This window comes from Juglans regia, chromosome 6 (genome assembly GCF_001411555.2).
Source record: "Juglans regia cultivar Chandler chromosome 6, Walnut 2.0, whole genome shotgun sequence".
Taxonomy (NCBI): Eukaryota; Viridiplantae; Streptophyta; class Magnoliopsida; order Fagales; family Juglandaceae; genus Juglans; species Juglans regia.
In genome coordinates, this window is record NC_049906.1 from 8,810,261 (window position 1) to 8,827,027 (window position 16,767).

The 16,767-nt window shown below is 32.1% G+C and overlaps 1 long non-coding RNA gene across 1 annotated transcript; it reads right to left on the bottom strand.

The window, feature by feature from the left end:
* Positions 1-1,960: 1,960 nt before the first annotated feature.
* On the bottom strand, positions 1,961-3,587 carry LOC108989034. Its single transcript, XR_001994195.2, has 3 exons — positions 3,334-3,587; positions 2,917-3,014; positions 1,961-2,735 (listed from the first exon to the last, which is right to left on the bottom strand). It is a non-coding gene; the product is annotated as an uncharacterized LOC108989034 (long non-coding RNA).
* Positions 3,588-16,767: the final 13,180 nt, after the last annotated feature.

Here is a 16,767-nt window from a genome sequence, read left to right on the forward strand (position 1 = left end):
GAGATCACGGCCTGTGGGTCTGTGCATGATTATTACTTCCTTTCATTTATTTTTTTGTTTTTGTGCAACGTTTTGGTTTTTTGAGGATTTGTAAGTTTGTTTGTTTTGATTTCTAAATTTATTGGTTTTTCTTTGGATTTTTATTGGACTTTTTTGTGTAAAAAATGTGGTGTTGAACGGGGTGTTTGACGGTGGTGGCTCCAATGCGACTCCCGCTATCCAGACGGGGGAACCCACCCACGGGGCCATGCATGTAACAATTCTAGTGAAGAGTGGATGCTTTGCAAAATGATAGTAGAAGCCCCCCATGCCTATTTCTAGGTAGACCATCAATAATGGTAGTAATAGAAAATACGAAAAACAATACAAATATTTTTACAATACTTATCTTGATGTTATAAAAATAAAAATCTATTAGATAAATACAATAAATGATATATCAAACCTGTAATTTTATAACTTCGAAATAACTTCATTCATGTCTTAACAACCTGTCTCTTGTAAATATTAAAAATAAATTAAGGAAAATAATAGTATATAACAACAAATATCAATAATGATAATAATAATGAAACTAACGAGGATGATCTCAACACTAATGATGATGATAATAAGAAAAGATGAGGATGTATGATGATGTGATGAGATCATAATGATAGATGAGAACGTAACAAGATTGATCGTGACAGTCATGAAGATGAAGATGCGATGAGATCATGATGGTACAAAAAGATGATTATGAGTCTGCTTATGTAAAGAGATGAATCGTGATGGTTATGAAGATGATGTAATGAGATGATGATGAGATGAAAAGATGACGTAATGATAAATGAAATGAAAAGATGATGAAATGATAAATGATATGAAAAGATTACGAACTAAGGCCGAGCAAATCGGTAAGGGTAAAACCCAACATTTTGACCTAGAATGAGATGGAGAGCAAGTCTGCTACCCGCCTGCAATCCACGGGTGGACGGTTGGCCTTTGGCCGACCCGGCCTATAAATATAAATATAGATCAAAATATCATAAATATTAATAAAAACAAGACCCTAACTATAATACCACTTTTTCTCTCTCTCAATGTCTCTTCTGTCATTTCTTTCCTTTCTAGTAGACATCCCCCTCCCCCTTTCTCTTCACCCCGTCACCCTTCTCTTTTCCTCATTCCTTTCAGACTTTTACGACTCAATGGCCTCCCATCTTCTCTCACTTTTTTCTTCTCCTCCGTATTTCCTATCTTCTCCTCCTCTTTTTAACCAGGCTTTCAGTCCTTTCCATTATCGTGGGTACACTCAAAGTCCCGCAGTCTACAATGGTAAGACCACAGTTTGGTCATGGGTCTCTACACTCAAAACCTTGGTTTTCATCATGTTTCTGTATGTTAGAGACCGATTGTGACTATGAGTGACGAATTTGCAAACAATCCACTATGACGACCATGGGCTAGAAAGATATGTGACCTGACGACCTTGGTTTCGTTTATTTGTTTCATTTTTGTGAAAAGATTTGGTTTTTTGTTGGATTTGTGATATTTTCTGATATATAATTTTGTTTGTTTTTATCTCTAAGTTTGTTGGTTTTTGTTTGAATTTTTATTGGACTTTTTTTGTAAAAAATGTGGTGTTGAACGGGGTGGTCTGACAGTGTTTTCCTAGTTATTAGCTTGAGTAGAAGGTAAAAAAATACGTAATGATCTCTACTAGTTTAACACAAAAAATTGAAGGCCTAAACATAATTGAAAAGTGATTCAAATAGGGGAAGAAGTATAGTTAAAACTATAGCAGAACTTTTTTGTAGAAACTATACAGCTTGGAACAAAACAAGGCAGAAAATCATCTCACCTCTTCAAGCAGTAGATTGCACGAATTATGCATGTTTCTACCTTCCCTCCATTGGTTACACACCCAACTAAACAAGTATTAGGGGAAAAATGCAAGGACAGATGAGGTTGGAAGACACCATGACAGAATCTGTTGCAGAAAATTTCAGAACTTGGAAGTGTGTTGCTGCTATCTTTTTAGGTGCTAAACGTGAACTGAGAGAGGGGGAAATGATGGAGTTTTAAACTAAACTGAACTTAGTCTTCTTACAAATGAAATTTAAGCAAAAGTTCCTGCCTTGTAGAGTGAAGATATAAGCTAAAAATGAAGGGGAAACTGCTGCAGCACAAATAGAAAACATCACAAATTTCCTGATGTATTTTGAGCTCTAACAGGTAGGTTTAATCCTATTTACAGATCCTATTTTCCTTCCTTATGATTATCCACTCAAATACACAAGATATAGAAGAAAGACATGAGAAAAGGAAGGTGAAACTCACAACATAAATTCTGGACAGCAGCATATATTCAAAGAAAAGCTAAACATGGTTGCTGTTTGTGTGTATTGTGCAGGCTGCTGCTCTTGCTTATTACTTAAATTTTCACTGCCACCCCTTGCTTCAACTGCTATCGTCCATTTCAGCTGCTACGTGATGGGAAAAAGAAGAGGAAAGCAAGAGAGGAAGAGCCATGGACTTTTGGCTGAAGGAAGTGAAGATGATGGGATCTGTTTTGGGGCTCAAGGTGTCAACCGATTGTGGGTGTTAGGGAAATACGTAGTCTTAGAACAAAGATAGAAAAAGAAAGAGATAAGGATGGAGATGATGAGTACCTCGTAGGATCACAAAGAAACATTCAAAATAGTCCATACAGAATACGTTCTCATTGAAGGTTGCGGGTGGGCTGAATATTCCTAGCCAAGAGGATGAGCCAAATTACCAGAAAAGTATTAGAAGTGGATTTGCATTAAAACTACAAAATCAAAATACCCCCGTGGGTTTATTTGAAGATATAGAGAAAAAAACAAAAAACAAAACTAAAGATATGTTGCAAATCGTTAATGGTAAAATTTCCCCCCTATCACCTTCACTTACATATGACCCGCAGAGGCCTTGCAGAACCACGATCGTAGTAGGTCTGCCTTGCCGTGAGAAATCTTTGAGGTGCTTCTCACTGCAGGATAGCTGAGGACCTTTGAGGCAAAGAAACATTAAAAATCGTGTAGACCCAACGGAATGATGTGAGGAATACTCAAGCTAGTAAGTTTTCAAGGTAATAAGAGGAAGAACCAGACAAGAAAAACCTTAAAGGAATAATGTGAGGAATACTCAAGGGAATAATGTGAGGAGTATTCTTAACTAAGAGGAAGAACCAGACGAGAAAAACCTAGCTAGCAAATGAACAAGAAGCATATGTTCATCAATCCAAAAGGGAGAACAGAAAGGGGTAAGCATATCGCAAATCTTTAACCCCGAGCAGAGAAAACGGAGGAGATAAAAAGGCGTACATACCATCAATCTTTAATTCGAGCAGACAATTGATTTCGTGCCTGAGCACGTCTGATTCTCACGACCTTGGCTTAGATTAGAAATCACCGCTAGCATTGAAAACAATTAATCGAGAGGCAATTTTTTGCAACAGAGGTACACCGATTGAACAAAATCGAGGGCAAAGACCAAACCGACACAGGTGAGGATTAACGAGGATTTTCACCGGAAGTCTCTCTATATTCAAATTGGACAATGGAAAGAAACCAACGGCTAAATCCATTGTCTTCCCACCGTCTCGTGGATGAATAAAAGCTGAGGGCTTTGTGGGTTTTTTCTTCTTTTTTACCGTTGCGGCCTGCTGGAATGGTTTGCGTTTTGTTTTTAAAAATTTTTAAAATAGAAATTGAACAACGGAAAGAATGGCCAAATTTCTCTCTTTACACAAAAAAAGAATAAAATAAAATCTCTCCTTTCTTGTCTTCTAAAATGATTAAAAAAGCCACATTTAATTTGGAAAAATATAAATATAAATATAAATTTTTTGATTTAATTTTTTTATTTTATGTTTAACGAAACTTAAGGAAAGTAAAATTATGGGTTTATTATAAAATTAATAAGTCAAAATTATATTTGTATCTCAAAATTATATTAAGTGCCATAATTTAAAATTAAGAAATTTTATGCATAAGTTAATATTTACTTTTATATTTTAAATTTATAATTGTTTTCACAAAATCTATTGATATTTTTTATAAAATTTGAAAATATTTTTTATAAAATATAAGATATGGGATAGTAAATAATAATTAAAAAAAATTGATTGTTAAGCTCAAATCTAATTAATTATATAAAAATCGAGTTTTAACTATCTTAAAATGTGTTTGGATGTTGAAGTAAGTATTTATTATTATTATTATTATTTTAAAATTTAAAAAAATTAAATTATTTATTATCTTTTATATTGAAATTTAAAAAAATTATAATAATAAGTTAATATGAATTTAGATCCAAACTCACCTTTACTGTCATTAATTCTAGATAAATCGGATTTCTATTTAAAATAACAATTCAAGATAAATCGAATTTCTATTTAAAATAACCGTATAACTTTATTCCAGATAAATCGGACATCTATTCCAGATAAATCGGACATCCAACGTCAAACTCAATACAAAAGAAAGGGTGATGAGTTTTTCTATGACAACCGCCCCTGCACAAACAAGACCTAACCGGAGAATGTGGCATAACTTATGTAAAGAAAAAGAAAAAGACAAAAGAAAACAGTAAGTATAGATGGATAGAGTCGCAGTAATAGATTTTTCCAGGCATAACTTATGTAAAGAAAAAAAAATCAAAGAAAAGCAATAATAGACTTTTCCAGGCATAGCTTATGTAAAGAAAAAGACAAAAAACAAAAGAAAACAGTAAGGCTATGTTTGGCAAATGAGGTATTCTCATTATTATTTTTTATTTATTTTTCTATTATTCATTATTTTTTATCTATTTTTTATTACTATTTAATATTTTATTATTATTTTTTTATTACTTTTTTACTACTATTCACAAACATTATCAATATTTTTCAACACTTCTCACTACCCAAACATACCCTAAGTATAGATGGATAGAGTCGCAGTCCTAGACTTTGCCATCCATAAATAATCCGAGTTCTTCTACAGTTACCAAAATTTTCACCCGAATACTTGTTTCGAATGATGTGTCATGTTACGTAATTTATTTAATATTAAAAATTAAAAAAAAAAAAGACAAAATATGATTTGAGCTGAGATGACCCCAAAACCCATTTTGCAGATGACCCCAAACCCAACCAACGGACTCCCTCTCCCTCTCTCTCTCCCTTCGTTCGGCACTGACCTCCACTCTACGCGATAGCAGCCCTCAATTTCCGACGTCATCTTGCAGCGCCCCTCCATCCGGCCTCGCTTCCCCAGAAATCCAAACGGTAAATAACATTCCTTCCCTCTTGTGGTCGCTCTAAAAAGTTATTATCAAACATACTGGTAGAATATTAAAGATAAAGATTTACGGAACCAATCCACGGCGTGGGGTTAAGGGCTTTTCTTTTCAAATGAACTTTTGAAGATGTTGCTTTTTGCATTTGAACTAGCTCTTTTAGTAAGCTTATTCTGGGTTCCATCACTAGAGGGGATCCCCCATATTTATTAACTACATAAAAAAAATATAGATTTCTTTCTTTGGAAATTGTTGTTAGAAGTACTCTTTGATAAATATATTTATTTGATATCTCTCGGGTAACATGGTATAAAGGTAACTCCAGCAGAGATTTAAGCTCTTCATGGTTCAACTCATGCGGTGTAATAAAATCATTAGATGGAACTTTGCATCCATCTGAGTTGGGATGTTCATTAATTTTTCTGATCTTTATTGCCAATACAACCTCATTTACAATCATGAAAGTTCATAAGCATTTGATAAGAAATCTTTGAAACTGCACGTACGAGAATATGAGCATTTGATAAGGTAGCATCACACCTGCGTCAATCATCTAGTTGATCATTTATGGGTGAAATGCTGCTGGTGGACTTAAATCATTTTAATCATAGCAAATATATAGTGCATTCTTCGCAATGAATTTTTATTTAACATTATCGAAAATTCTTCCATGTAAAAATTTAAATGAGTTGTAATGATTGCTTGGTTTTGTCTATGCATACTATTGTTAGGCCTTGAAAAAGATGGTCCCATGAATTTTAATCATGATACTAGCAACACAATTAATCAAGTGGCTTCCATGGAGGGCACGACAAGTAGAGTTCTGAATCCATTGGTAGTTTGGAGTAAGGAAAGACTGCCATCTAGAAGAAAAATGCACCCCATTAAAAAAAGTCTTAAGAAACCAAGCACGAGAAGGAGATTGTGCCATGGCGAAGTTGAGGTTTCCTTTTATTAATGTTGTATACAACAAATATTTAACAAATTCTTATAATTTTTTTTTAAATATAAATTATTATATTTCTTCCCATGCACGGCGAAGTAGTCTCTTACCAAATGAATGCAATGTGAGCTGGCACACAGACTGAAGCTCCTCAAACTCAGGTACTCCTTTTGTTGTCTATGATTATCTTATTTTGTATTGATCATTGTTCGGGTTAAATGGATATAGGATCAACAGAGTCAAGTTTGGACACATGCACCAACTTTTTTTACGACTCCTTCAACTGATACGGATTATTTTGGTGATGGACGAACTGCCCCTTCCTCAGTGATACTTCAAACTACATTAGTAGTTTAATAGATTTTTTAGTGTGTTGGTTTTTTTTACATATTTTTTTAATGCCACTCATAAGACACACCTGATCAAGTATATACTACAGATTATTATGGTATTGGACCGACTGCTCCATCCTCACAGGTATTTTAAACTACATTGTGGTATAACATATTTTTAGTGTGTTGGTTCTTTTAACATATTTTTTTTATGCCACTAACAGTACACACCTAATCAAGTATATGCTACAAATTATTTTGGTATTGGACGGGCTGCTCCTTCCTCACAGGTATTTTAAACGACATTATGGTTTAGGGGCATATTGGCATATTTTTAGTGTGTTGGCTTTTATAACATATATTTTTTATGTCAATCAAAGTACATACCTGATCAAGTATACACAAGGAAGGCTCTTCATATTAGACTAACTGCTCCTTCAATAAATTCTTATTTGTGGAGATTACATATTTTTTGGTGGAGATGACATGTGGCTATTGTAAATTCCAGACATTGTGGCCATGACTTTTTTTGTAATACATTTTTTGGTAGAGATGACCTGTGGCTATTGTAAATTCCAGACATTGTGGCCATGACTTTTTCTGTAATACATATTTATTAGATGACATTTTTTGGTGGAGATGACATGTGGCTATTGTGAATTACAGGATGTATATATTTGATGCACCGCTTAACTTTATCTTTCTCTAGTGATTCTAATTTAGGTGATTATATGGGTGTATGAGATTTTTTTACTTGAGCAGGTTCATATTTTGTTAATTACAGGATGTATATATTTGATGCACCGCTTAAAGTTGCTCTCCTCTTTGCTTTGCCAGCCTTATTCAGTAGTAGTAGTACTCTTACCTTTATTGATTAATTATTAATGTCATAATGGTCAGCAAATGCACTCGTCTTATTGTATATCTTTGGGAGGAAGAAAACATGCTTCTGCTTGTCTTACTTGAACCCTAGAATCAATGCATTGACAATAAGACTGTTCATCCGGGCCGGATTTTTTTCCAGCCCGGTCCGGAACCCGGATACCCGGATACCGGTTCCGGATTTCGGCCCGGATCAAATCCGGATTATAAAATCCGGACCTATACGGTCCGGATGCGGGTGTTTAAAGCGGGTTCCGGATTGGATCAAATCCGGATTATAAAATCCGGACCTATACGGTCCGGATGCGGGTGTTTAAAGCGGGTTCCGGATTTCCAATCCGGAACCCGCATTTATACGATTCTATACACTAATCGCTCTGTTTTCACTCTCTCTCTGCATTTATTCGATTTCGCTCTGTTTTCACTCTCTCTCTCAATTTCCTTAGGTCATCGACTCATCGCCGTCCCTTCTCTCTCGCTCTCTCTTCTCTTCGAGTTTCTGTTTCTCACTTGTGGCTCCGTTGTCTTCTCTTCTCTCTTTGCTTTGAGTTTCTCACTTATCGGTCGTGGCTCCGTCGTCTTCTTCTATCTCTCTCTCTCTCTCTCTCTCTCTCTCTCTCTCTCTCTCTCTCTCTCGTGCTAAAACCCTACCTCCTGTCACTCTTCCCCTGCCGATCGAATATTTGTTCCTCGTGGCCGTCGTCTTCTACTTGACAAAAACCAAATTATGTTCTCTGTGTTAGTTCTTGACAAACCGAAGGTTCGTATTTACACTTTCAAAGCTGATTTTTTTTTTTTTTTTTACAGTGTTTAGATCTGTAAGCATGTGGGATATGATTAGGGTTTTTTTTTGGGTTTGTTTTTAAACGTGGGGTTTTTATTTATTTATTTGGGTCTGTTATATGCTATTATTTTGCTAGATCTGCTATTTTTTTTTGTCTTGGCTTGATTTCTGCGATTGGGTTTTTGTTCTCGCTGTTGTTTTTGGGTTTATTTTGATGTGGATGTTTGAATGGAGTAATATTTGTGTAGTATTTTTATGGGTTATATCTGGGTTTGTGAGATCTAGATCGTGGGCATAAGTTTTCTTATAACAGAGTTGATACTAAACTCGTGTCCTAGTAAAAAGGTAGCCTTCTCAAACATTTGTTCTACTGCTGATTATATTATTTATCTATAATGGCTTCTCTTTGCTTTGATTGGATGGTGCAACATGTGGATTGGACATTGGAGAAGGCTAGCTGAGTATCAGAATATGGAAAATGAGTATATCTTTCATTTACATTTGCAGTGTTTAAATACACATACAGGATAACAAACTTGTTTGAATTTCTAATTTAAATGAACAACTATTTTGACTGAGTCTAGACTAGAGAAACTATCGGACTTATTGACTAGCTGTACAACTGTTTACATTTCCTGTGCATTGTGTTGAGGTCCTTAATTAGGTTTTGAAATTAGTTTCACATGATAAAATAATTTCAGGAAAATGGTTTGAGCAGAGAGAGAGATTGTATATAAATGATGTTGATATATACCCTATATGTATTTACATGTCGATAGCTAGGGTTGATTAGCTCATGGGTTTGCATTTTCTCCTTTATTTGTTTGTCTACTTTTTGTGTAGTAGATTAGCTCCTGAATATGAATTCATTCATGCATCTTGCAGAATCCAACTCTAGAACACTATACCTCTTACAAAGCATCAGATTTGAAGTACACAGTTCTTGCTATGCAAGATTTACAGTTGAACACTGACTGTTGTCCTCTGAGTGCTATACGCATGAAATACAGGCAACAGAAGGTATACACGGAAGAACTCATGCTTGCTTTATAAAATAGTTCCTTTGGACTTGCCTTTTTTACATAAGTATCATTGACTATGTTGAAGAATTAGCTTTAAACACATACATGGAAGAACACTTTTTGACTTGAATTTGTTTTCTTTTTTTGCAGGATCTCTCAGTCCAATAACTTGAAGTTGCTGTTTGGTTTGAGATTAAATCATTCTTACTGATTTTGTACTTCCATATATTGTAATTTTGTATTTTCCAATGTAATGTAATGTGTAAATAACAAAATAGTGTAATATATAGTGGATTGCATGCATTTTAGTTTTTCATTTTTATATATTTTTATTATTCTGGAAAATGGTAGTATTATGTTTTTTAATTACTCAGAAATTTTTTTCATAAATATATGCTTTTATAAAAAATTATGATTTTCAACACTTTTTAAAAAATGTTTTAATAAATATAGAAGAATTATGCTTTTCAACATTTTAATTATAGGCTTTTATAAAAAAAAAAAAAAAAAAAAAAAAAAAAAAAAAAAAAAAAAAAAAAATTATGCTTCTAAGCCCTTAAAAAAAAAAAAAAAAATGGGTACAACCCAGAACCCGGATTTCCGGGTTTTAAAAACCCGGATTCATCCGGGTTTCGACCCGGGTCTGACCCGGATCAACCCGGTCTGGGTTTCGGCCAGGGTTTGAAACCCGGGTTCCGGTCCGGATATACCCGGGTTCCCGGGTTGGAACCCGGATGAACACCCCTAATTGACAATGCGTTTCACATCCAAGAAAAAAAGAATTCATCAAACAACTACATGAAAGGTCAGATCTGCATAATATCATCCAGAAGACCAGCCAACTTTACAAAGAGTGACATGCGAGTAAAATTAAAAGGCTGAAAATTAAGCCAAAAAAAAAAAAAAAACTTCATACAAAATCATAAACAAATTACATCTTGGTCACATTGTTTACACAAAATTTCCCAAAATAAAATCATAAACAAAGTACCCACAATATTGAAATTACTATAAACAAGTTTTCTCTTGCGCCTCTCAGTCTCTATTTATAGTAGATGTCGAGTTGTTTCAATATCCATTGCAAGTTGTATCTCTTGAAATTCAGTTTTTAGTCGATTGATTCTCTTTTCACCATACGGTGGTATTTTCGGGTCATACCAACACCCACAAGAATGCCCAACCTGCAAAATCAAAGAACACATATTAGCAAACCAAGACATTTATAGCAGGAATTGTGGCATTTTATGCATTATAAAACTCATAGCACATACAACATGTCTAATCTCGCCCAATGGCATTGAATCCATGGTTGCAAACTGGCTAACTTTGTATAGATTGAAATCAAGTTAGCCCCAAACCAAATTCCAGAGACCAAAAGCTAGCTCAAGTTTTTCTCCACTTGATTCAATGCTAGGATTCCAGAGACCCAAACCAATTCAGTTCTATGATTCATGCTTTCCTAAATTAAACTGTTTTTCTCCATTTGAAATACATCCTAAAACTTCCTAAATGCCAAATTGCCAATGTATTTCAAGTTATATACTTTCCTAAATTTTAATCCAATTTTATAAAACTAAACTGTTTTTCTCCACTTCAAATACATTCTATAATTTCCTAAATGCCAAAATGGCACAAGTTGAATACTTTCCTAAATTTTAATCCAATTTTGATCAAATCTTAATCCAAACATTTGTTTGCCTAGACATGTTTAATTGGATTTTACTATAAACTTAATTATATACAAAGAGAAATTAGTTTAAAATTCTAATTCTAATCATAGTTATAGATGTTGATTTTGTTAGAAATTTAGACGTGAATGTGCTTAATTGATATAATTTATTTTTATACTTAAGATATAAAATTGTGTTAATCGGAAAACAATCCTTTAGATTATTTCAATCAATCTATATTAAATATGTCGAAATGGGTTGAAAATACAACCTAGAAATAGACTTCTCAGAACTATGGAAGAAATTAAAATGGAAGTGGAAGTCTGAGGAGGAGATTTGGTGGTATATATAATGAGAATGATTTGGATTAAAAGAAATGCTCTAATATTCAAGGGACAATTCATGCAAGAAAAATTAAAACAAAGAAGAAATTCCATTATAGATAGATATAGAGTAACAATCTCGGTTTTTAAGTGAGGGAACCAGACCACGGTGTTAATGGAGATCTGCACCAAAGTAACAACCAGCGGCGACGATAGGCTTTGTGGTGAGGGGGTTGGCCTCAGGCTTCGGGGAGTCCAACAGAGGGGAGGCGGCAAAGGTCTTAGGGTTTTAGGCTTTGGGATGGAGCGACAGTGGGTCAACGGTGAGGTTACAATCACGAATCTGAGATATGGAGGCGACCGTGGCAATGATTCAACTCAATGGTAATGCTCCATGTGTTCGGAAGTCAAGCGGTTTATGATTTGGGAGGGATGGTGGAATTGTGGCCTTCAGTGAGGGAGGGATGGATGGAATGGGATGTACAGAGGAAATATGAGAGGATGACATTTTATTGAAGGAGCAGAGGAGATCTACAAGAGGATGATATTTCTGGGAGAGATCTGAACGGGATGAGATAGTCTTCTACAGAGGAAATTTGATTTGGGAGGGATGGAGAAAAACGAAAGAAGACGGGAGACCCACGAAAGAGGACGTATTTTTGTTGTTTTTTGTTTTTAAATTCAAGTTGGTCTTTTTGTAATTAAAGAGCCACGTGGGTGACTCCACGTCATTCGGGATGCAAAGTTCGGGACTCTTCTTTGGGAGCTCTAGCATTTCTCATCCCTAAATTCCTTTTGATAAGAGCATCTGAATGTATTAGCTAAATGTTAAATGTCACTTGCTAGTTATAATCACTTTGACGTATCATATCGCGTATTAATATTTATTTAATTTTTTTTATTTTAAAAAAAATATCTTACACTTAACATTGATGCGTAATTTGGTACGCAAAAACAATTGTAAAAAGATTTTTCTATATTAAATTTATTGAGTATTTAGTCATTAAAAAACAAAAAAAATCACAATAAATTAGCCAAATTCCAAATAGCTACAATTACAGTTACGTTCAAAATAATTTCTAAATTTGAATGTTCTTGTACATAGACCAAATTCTTATTTTATAAATTAGGCATTTTCAATGGATTAGCCAAAATTAAAGGATATTTTTTATGAATATAAGAGAAATTTAACTTTTAGTTATTCCATTTACATAAATCTCTACATTGAAATAGCTATTTTTTTCATTATATAACAATAAAATAATATAACATGAATTTGGTTTTAGTTATTCACATCAAATCTCCACGTTGAATTATCTATTTATTCATTATATAGTAATGAGTAACTAATAATTTTAAAAATATTTAATTTTTTTAATTATTGATTTATTTAATTTTATTATATTTTACTATTCTATCTATTATATATGAATTAATAATCATATTCTAATTAAATTAATATATCACTAACTCAAATTAATATATCAATTGTGATAAAATATGTGATAGAAAGAAATTAAGAGAGAAATAATTGATAAAATATGTATTTAATGTATGTATAGTAACTTTCAAATTTAGAAAAAAAATTTAAAGTTACAGTGACTAAATTTTAATTATTTGGAATTTAGTTAATCTATTGTGAGTATATTTTGTTCTATAATAACTAAATATTCAATGAATTTAACTTTTAATTAATCCATTGAGAATGCTTTTATATCTCCCTCCAACAAACCAACATGTCCAGTTTGTAAAAATATTTGTTGAATAGATACTTTATTCAAGTGCATGAGTTCATGAGTACTCAGTTCAAATTTGGTAAGAAAAAAATATAGTTGGATGGGGTTATAGAAATTTGGTAGAAATAAGTAAAATATGATAAAATAAAAAATTAAATATTTTTGAATTATTAATTACTCATTACTATATAATGAATAAATAGATAATTTAATATAGAGATTTAATGTGAATAGTCAAAATCAAAATCATTTTATATTATTATATTGTTATATAATAAAAAAATAGTTATTATAATATAGAAACTTATATGAATAGAATAGTTTAAAGTTAAATTTATTTTACATTTATAAAAAATATACTTTAACTTTAACTAATCTATCGAGAATAATCTAATTATTCTAATTTTGAGAGAAAGCCAGAGAGGAATGACGGGACTAACACCAATTACTACCGTGAAACTCAATACAAAAGGAAGGGCGGTACCGTTTGAACTTTAAACCCGAAGAGGCAAGCGATTTTCTCCGTTTAAATCGAATAAGGGTTTTTCTTTCACTCTGTTTTTTAGAAAATTGTTTTTCTTTCTTTCATTTTTTTTCTTCACTCTCTCTCTCATATAAAATGAGCCCACGTCAGTATACTTTCTGCATTCAACTATTTTTCAGGTGTGGAGGTGCTGAAGTTTAAAGGAAAATTAAACAGGGTGAATTTATCTGTCGTATATGTGTTTATGGTATATATAGTCTATATATATATATATTATATATGCTTGTTCATAATCCTAAGAAATAAAATAACTGATACCATAAATGAATCATAAAACTTAAGGATATAAAACTTAAAAGATTCATAAAACTTAAGGGTTACATTTTTAATATTGTAAATTGACCATGAAATATTTATTGATAAAGTAAACTCTTTTATATATGCATGCTCCATTTTATATATATTTGATATACATTTTTTAATAATTGTGGTAGTGATTATGTATAATAAACTATTTAGAGCTATAAAATTCAGCATAAATAACGGTTTGTGCATTGCATGAGTTATAGACTCGTAATAATAAATTGAAAGAGATGATTTAAGGAGGAATATAAATTAAATTTGTAATCATAGAGTGCACAAGTGTCGCATGAGATCTACATAAAAAAATTATGTTTTTAATAGTGATTCCATCTTTTTCAAAATGAGTGCGCACAACTCATTATTGTATCTAACATGAACTGGTAGAGATTTTAACTGATATTTCATCTTGCATATATTGGAAGAGTCTTGGTAGGTACAAGCGAGTTCACGCACCAAACCGAGTACCAATATTTACATGACTTTTTTTATTGAAAAGAAAAGTAAAAGAAAAACAATTTTGAAAAAAGAAGAAACTTCTCAATCTTATAAAAATCGTTTTCATCTTCAATTTACATCGTTTCGTTAAACATACACCTTATATATTAACATCAGTATACAATTTGGTACACTAACTTACTTGCAATAAGATTTTTCTATATTACAAAGAGTAATATTATATACCATTTTAGAGCATTTAATCCTCGTACACTCTATTTGAAACACCATAAAACTTACCTTGAAAAAAAGTTTTTTCATGAAATTTAAATTTACTTACTTTTTTATCAAAATAAATACCTACAACTAAAAATAAATATGTACAACTACACTCAAACTGTTACATATCATCACCAATAGAAAAAAGAGAAATCACAAAAGTTTTTAATAATATTATATCTTTAATGTACTGCATGATCTTTCCTATATAATAAAGAAAAATGCTAAAGGTAATCGGCTTGGAAAAACATAGGGTAATGCCGCCCATGTGACAATAACAAAACCGATGGTGTTTCATGCAGCTTCTCCCGAACTCCTCTTTCCCCCATCCGAGCATTGCATTTTGTTCATTTTTCTCTCCCAAAATCCCCTTTCCCTCTCTTTTTGCTTTCTCCCTTTCAATTGCTCATATTCATATTCACATATCACAAGACCCATGAAGACCCACGACTGACTTCTCTCAAGATTTGTACACAAATTTTCCTTTTATTAGCAAAACACTCTGAAACATGCACTTCTTTGCAAGTTCATATTTTTTTTTCTTTGTGATTTTGTCCAAAATTGGATATCAAAACTACCTTTCTCATTTCAAATTTGAGAAAACATAAACATTGGTGAAATGACATCCATTATAATGGAAATATATAGGTATTTGTAACACTTAGACGTGCAATCTTTGGCAGATCATCATTTCCGACCTGAAATAGTCTTCTTCACAATTTCTACTGAGACTAAAAACTCAAGGGATGATAAAGTTTTCATGTCGTCTAGTCGGAGTTATTTGGGTTTTTGAAGCTGCAAAGATGATGGTCATAGTGATTGGGGAGGAAGTTTTCTTCGTGGAAGAAAATAAGAGAAGTTTAGAAGAGGAGGAGAAACAAGGTAGATGAAGTAGAGGAAAAAGAAAGTCTGTTCGTGTTTTTATTTTTTTATTTTTTTATAAAGGGTGATGCTACAAGCCCCAGCAGGAGCCCCTAGCGGGGGCTATAGTATATTTTATATGTGTTTTGTTTAAATAAATTTTTATATAAATATTTTAATATTTTAAAAAAATAAAATAAATTTAAAATATTATTAAAAAAATATTTTCTTAATCAGAAAGTAAAAATATATATATTAAAAAAAATACTTTATTAATTATGAAGTAAAATAAAAAATTATAAAAAATATTTTTTATAATTTTTTTTTACTTCATGATTAAGAAAGTATTTTTTAATAATATTATGATTTTTTTAAATATTTAAAATGGACATGCTACAGCCCCGCTGAGGGCTCCCGTTGGGCTTAGTATGTACTTTTCTGTGTATTTTTTTAATTTATTTTTTAGATAGATTTTTTTACACTTTTAAATATTTAAAAAAAAAATAAATTTAAAATATCATTAAAAACACTTCCTTAATCAGAAAGTAAAAAAAAATTATTAAAAATACTTTCTTAATCACGAAATAGAATAAATATTATTTTTTATTCTACTTCGTGATTAAGAAAGTATTTTTTAATAATATTAAAATTTTTATTTTATTTTTTAAAATATTTAAAATTATTAAAAATATTTATATAAAAAAATTAAAAAAATTAAATAAAAAAATATTACAGTCCAGCAAAAACTTCCAGCGAGAGCCCAGCTAGACATATAACATTTTCCTTTTATAAATCGTCTGACATGACATAAAAATAAATTGACAATTACGCCGCGGTTTCTCACCGTGGCTGGACGCATAAGGATCGTATAATAAACGATGTGAAGACCTTGACCTTGACCTTGACACCTAAAGTTGCGTGATCTTCTTCGCCAGTTGCCGCCAAATTTGAAAGTGCTTTCATCATTGAATCCTTGTGGTTTTTGCTGAAAGAAAAATGTTTAGAATTTTGAAAATGGGTCCTGAAAATTTTTTAATTTCTTAAAAAATATTTATCACGATTAAAACAAAACATAAAAAAAATAAAAAATAAAAAATTGAAATATACTATTCAAGACATCATTCGAGATATTATTTCCACGACTGTAGCACCGCTCAATCTGATTTGTATGTTTCAATCCATGCACCCAAAAATAAGTTACTGTATGGTTTATATTTTTGTCTAATTAACCATTTGATTAAATTCTTATCCCTTCATAAAACGATTGCTGCTAATTCTTACTACTGAAGACATCACGTGTGAAACTTTGACCCTCTTCACCTGGCCTCACTTTCTATTCGAAGACTCCTTTGCAAACGTCAAACATT